General features: G+C 36.6%; 1 long non-coding RNA gene across 2 annotated transcripts in view; it reads right to left on the bottom strand.

The window, feature by feature from the left end:
* LOC112986132 (uncharacterized) overlaps positions 1 to 6,051 on the bottom strand; it is an 82,299-nt gene that overhangs the window by 70,465 nt on the left and 5,783 nt on the right. For both annotated transcript variants that reach the window (XR_010389051.1, XR_003259938.2), the window contains exon 2: positions 5,622 to 5,730. This is a non-coding gene — a long non-coding RNA (uncharacterized LOC112986132). The remainder of the gene's footprint in view (positions 1 to 5,621; positions 5,731 to 6,051) is intronic.

Here is a 6,051-nt window from a genome sequence, read left to right as displayed (position 1 = left end):
AATGTGATCATGTGCTGTCAAAACTGAAGACCAGAAATTGCCCTCTCTTTAACAGGCCAAACACACGAGGTATAGAGCAAACTCTCAGGAATACAGCCACAAGGATTGTCAGGTTAAAAGAAAGTCACAGAACATGACCCGATGCCAAACCTTTGGGGAAGTTCAGTTGCATTGCATCATGACATGGTGCTATTTTGAGAGGTCTGAGGTTGGAGATGACTTTAATAGAACTAGAAGGTAAGCCTATCTAATTGCAAGTATCAACCTAATGTGAAAACTTTTACACCAATATACAGGAAACAAAGATTTTCAATTCATGCAAATTATAAAATCCTTGATCCTGACAGAGAAGAAGAAAAATAAGAAATTTCATCCTACAGTCTCTTCAGCAATTCTCTCTATAGCATGTTTTCAAGGCCATATTTTTATCTCGCCAGAGTGTCAGTGGTTCCTGGCACAATTCTTTTACAAAGTGTCCATCTAAAGAATTATCCACTTTATCCACTGGCTTAAGAATGGCATAGCCAGTAAATCTTGATAGCTTAATGCTACTATGCCACTCAGCTATGTCCACATTTCTTTTTTATATATATGACAAGCTGTAGAGAGCTATGGCATTTATTTTTAGATGGAGAGAAAGATACTAAGTATGACTTCACATGCTTGTTATCTGGACTCTTCAGATGTCGATCAACAGGTGTGAAATAGCAGCGCTATTTTGGGAGATTTGAAAAGCTTATATGAAGTAGTAATTCTCAAAACACATGAACCAACAATTTTTTCTGAAGATACATGGATTAATGAAATTAACTTCGCTTTTGCATCAATTGTTCTAAGACAAATGCTTTTGGTCCCTTAAGTAATACTGAAGCATTACCAACAACTTGAAATTTAAAAACTTTTTAAAAGTAGTTAAAAGAAACTATGCTGTTTACACTTGCTCCATAACTTTTTTATTTCTTCAACCACATTTCATCACTTAAAAAAATTATCTCATATTCTATTACAAACACAAGCAAGCATAGGCTACAACTAACCACACATAGGGAACAGTAAGTAACTTCTTCAAAAGTATTGTCAGCTGCACACAATAAACAAACTAAACAAAATCAAAGTCTTTTTTTTTAATACTAACATTTTTATTCAGGTCAGAAGTGTGCTTCTGAATAAATCCCTGATCACTCCCACGTACTGAATATTGGCTCACATCGCAGAACGGTTTCAGAGTGCACAAACTGGTTTCCTTTAGGATGAAACTCAGCTGGAAGGAGCCCTCCAGGAGTAGAGCTAATGCACACCAATCGCTAATGGGAGCTCAGGCCATTGAATCAAAATAGAGCTAAATAAACCCCGTATTATGTAGATGTCAGGTCCTCAGTACTAACTAATCTGCTCCTATTGCACCACACTGCCTGCTAATGTAGACGTAGCCTGAGGTTCTTCTTGTCACATTTATAGATTAAAAGATTCCTAACATAAATGAAATTACTGACCGTGATTAAAACTAGAGATAGACCCAGTCTGCAAAATTTGGAAACAGACTTGAGACGTTCCAAAGCTCAGAGATGTTTGATCAAGACTTTCGTTTCAAATTTCTATGAACAATATAAAAGGAAACAACTGTACAGCTGGATATAGATCTGACTTGCATGTAAAATATAGCCACTTGATTTAAACTCTGCTTTAGTGGGGGCTTTTTTCACATCATTATTTTCCCAGTGGATTCACACATTTATTTTATGAATAAAATGGAGGGGAACTGAACCTCTTTTCTGGCATATATTCTCTCCTCATATTAGGGCATGATCCAAAGACAACTGAAGTTTTTAGGAAAGTCTTGTATACAATAATCCTGTGAAAAAAGCCACTCTGCCATAGACAAGGACAGTTATCCAAAATGAAACTTTATGACAGAGAGTGGCTTTTTCTTCAGAGGATTATTGTATACAATCATGCCCCGATATGAGGAGATGAAGGATTAGATATACTGAACGCAACTAAAAGCATACAGTGCATGTGTTGACAAAATTACAGCTGTGTTGGAGCAGGGAAAGAGTCACTGCTTAGACAAATCCAGAAACTCAGACACTGCAGAGCAGTTAAAGATGATTATTTGTTACTCAGAAAACAAAATATTTAGTAAGCATCAAGAGCATTCTAAACAAGCGGAAAAATCTCTTCCAAGCCTTTGACAGTCTTGGCTCTTCCCTTCCCAGGCACCTTTCAAAAACAGATTTTTATAGAAATCTCATTCTCTATATATTGATTTTTTTAAATCCTTTTGGCATTTTCCCAATTTGCTTTCTAAATTGCCCTGCTAAACCAGCTGCCTATAAAAAGCTAAATATTAATTAGACCAGATACACTAAAGAGATGTTGATGAAACATTGTATTTAAAGGCAAAAAGAATACATACCACCAAATTGTCTTACAACATTCAGATCAAATGTAAGTATTTCTGTATTATGAGAAAGAGCAAAACTGTTTATGGTATCATGCAAAAATCAGTAGGATGTCACTAATAACCCCCTAAACTCCTGCCTTAAGGCACAGAAATATTCAGCCCACTTGCATGTGGAAAGGAATCTAAGTTTCACAGCACCAACTCAGGAGCCAGCATAGTTACAAAGTACTTGCAGGTTGTGCAGATGCACAAAGTACAGGCATAGGTAGTTTCTTGGAGCAAGACTAAATCCCAGAGACAAGCTGTGATTGTATACATTACGATCAGTCTGTCTTTCAATTTACATCTAGATAAAATACCCTTTTCATACACTGATGTTCAGTGTAGGCAGAACTCTAACAGACTGCACTCCCAAGTCATTCAAGCTATTCATTATAAAGCAACACTATCTATTTAATAATCGTATTTCTGACTAATATTTCCTAATTCATAGTGTTATAAATAATCCTCACCACTGCTATACTTCAGCTAAGACTAAACTTGATACATTTCTAGTTTTAAAGTGTGTGCATTTAAACATGTTTTCTAACAGTTGTTTGTGAGTATGTTAAAACCTTCACATATGAGACACTTGACTAAGACTTTTATTTCGGCCTTACAATTATTTCCAGGAATTACACCTCATTCTGCCGTTTTACTCTAACAGATTCCCTCAACTCCATTTTATTTTCACTGCAAGAATATTCCTACCTTCCCAACTATAGTCACTTTTGCAGATAGGGCTTCTGTTCTTAGACAAATATCACTGCTCTAGACCTCCAGCACCTCTTCTTTGAGCAAGACAATTCAAAACTATACCCATCTAGGATGTACAAGATGGAAAGTATAATTGTTTCAAAGTCAGATTCTTCCTTAAGGTCTACCTTATCTCACTTCATTATTTATAAGAAAAGCATGTATTACAAGAATACTCAGAAACAGAAATGGCCCCACCATGCCTAGTGCTATATAAAAATAAGAAATAATCACTCCCCCACACCTTAAAATCCAGACTAAGCAGACAAAACACTTACGGTATGGAAGGGAAAAGACACAATAAGAAGGATAAACAACCTGAACATTTAAAAACGTTTTGTTCTTTTGCTTTCTCCTCATAGAAGGCTGGTGAAGTGATGTTGAAATAAGGAAGCTGTAAGAGTTACCAAGTGAGAGAAACACACAAATAACATGAAAAGCATTCAGCACAAAGAACAACCACACAAAGTAACAAGTGAACAAAATAGTCATACACCATGACACCAGCATGTAAAGTCATTTTATCAGCTGATCCTGCTGCTGGCTAGCTCCTAACAGTTTGTCTCTTCCCTAAACTCAAATGAAATGGAAAAACAAGAGACTATGTAGGGACCCTTACTCTTGCTAACAGGAGTAGTTCTTTACACCTCTATTTGTCAAGTTTGTCACAAGCTTGATTATAATGCAATTATGACCGTACAGTCTTAGGGATTTAGGGAAGACTCTTTTTCATCCTAATACAGGATTATAACTATAAAAATGTTCACTTATTTCTTCTCTGCTTCATAATGCATGTAGCCTTTCCTGTTCTCACTATGATTAGTTATGAGATTCTTCTCTATGCATACATATACCACGTGGCTCTGTTAACTGCCTTTCCTACGTACTTTCCACTCACTGCCTAATAATAACTGGCCTTCCCGAATCTTGAACTACCCTCATCTCTGACACAGTATGAAAGAGTACCATCTCAGAAATGATGCACAGGAGTATTGAGATATGGTGCTATCTTTCCTTACAGGTACACAGCAAAAGGTAATGAGGTAAAGCCCCCTTATTAAGCACGGAGTTCTAATGCCTTCATGACAAAAAGGCTGTTCTTCAAAAATCACACCTAAACACAGACGCTGTTTTTGATGTCTGTTACCATAAAATAGTATGAGCAATTGCTCTGGCTCTAGGCAGAAGTCAAGATTGAGTAAAATATGCTTCGCAGTGCTAGCATGCAGGCAAATAATGAGCTGTCAAATCAGGCATGACTCTACTGTGTCATGTAAGCAAAAAAAGCAAAACCAGACTGCAGTGTCGCACTGGATCTTGTTAGTGTTTGCCAAAAACTTTTCATGGCAATCAGATTTCATGAAAACAGCCCTTCCTCCTAAATACTGAAAGGGCTCAAACTCCTGTTCTCACCACACTGCAAAAAGCAATATAGTAATCTGGAAGTCAGACAATCTCTTTTTCCTCCCAACTCTAAGGTCAGACAACATTCATAAGTGTCTGACCTTATATCTTAATCTTTGTACCAAAACCAGAGGATACTGGACATGTTGTAAAAATGAATTAGTAAAGTCCTTATTTGGACAATGTAGTAGATAAATTCACACACACAAAATTTGGCAAGTTTGCCACCACAATCACTACAGCACTGTCATGATAAATGAATCCCCTTTCCAGTTTGTCTTAAATGACTCTGCCCTTGATACTTCAGACCTCCCTGAAAGTACATTGAGAGTAGCTCTGACTTATACATTGCTTCTCAAGTTAGAGGACCAAAATGACATCCCCAAATCTTTAATATATTCTAGCTCTAAGATCACCCCATCAGATCCTAATGCCTCACATACTTGAATACTTACTGTTATAATGTTTTAATAAACCTGTCTAGGTTGCACCTGTTCAAAGGTTCATGGAATGTGTCCACTCATCATCTCACAATAAACAAGAGGTGACAGCTGCCCTTGTAGCTGATTCTAATATTTCTATCGTATTTAAGGACACTGACAAACTTAATCAGCTGTTCACATTTAACCCAGATTTCCCACAGAAGACTCATGGTACTATTAAGACGTAGGACATAATGTCTCAAGACGGGTTGGCCTCAAATACTTCAATGATGAGGACAATGGACTGTTTCAAGATATACCTCACTTTTTTTCTTTTTAATAAAAGCAGTCTGGATGCAATCAATGTCAGATTCTAGTTCAGGAAAATACTAGTAATCCCTGGCAATTCTTGAACACTCCTATTAAAAGAGTAATACCTACTATTTATCTAAAGCTTTTCATGAGATGATGTTGAAGTAATTTGTAAAATAAGTTAGTATTTTTGCAGTCTCTTCAAGGATAGAGAATGTGCTCAGCATCAGTTTTCAAAAGGACACTATTTCTAATTTTTTCAAAATATTAGCCTCTAATCATACCTGCTTATTGGAATCCTCAATCAGTAGAAGGAAAAAGCAGAATTCCTCTCAGGTCTTCAAGTAGAAACAATTTACCTTCATCTTCAGAGAATGTCTCTTCCAACTTAACCTGTAAGAAGTAAAAGAAAGAGTTAACCCATACAATAAGATAAAATGTTACTTCAGGCCACAGGCTATTAGCAACCTCTTTCAAAGGTTTCTTCTTCCTGCATGGCACAGCATCTCAGACAAGGACCAAATGAGCATAGGGTTCTTTCCAGGCAAAACATTCACTCAGAATACCTCCCCATCCCACCCACAAAGAATGTTTTCATCCAGTACAGATACATATTTTGCTAAGTATCAAAGTTTTAGATGTTAACAACTAAATAATTATAGTTGGCATAGGCAAAAAGTTAGCTAGTGTTTGGGATGTAAAGGATGTTTACTT

Source organism: Dromaius novaehollandiae, chromosome 4 (assembly GCF_036370855.1).
Source record: "Dromaius novaehollandiae isolate bDroNov1 chromosome 4, bDroNov1.hap1, whole genome shotgun sequence".
Lineage (NCBI taxonomy): Eukaryota > Metazoa > Chordata > Aves > Casuariiformes > Dromaiidae > Dromaius > Dromaius novaehollandiae.
This window is presented reverse-complemented; position numbering and strand designations above follow the sequence as displayed.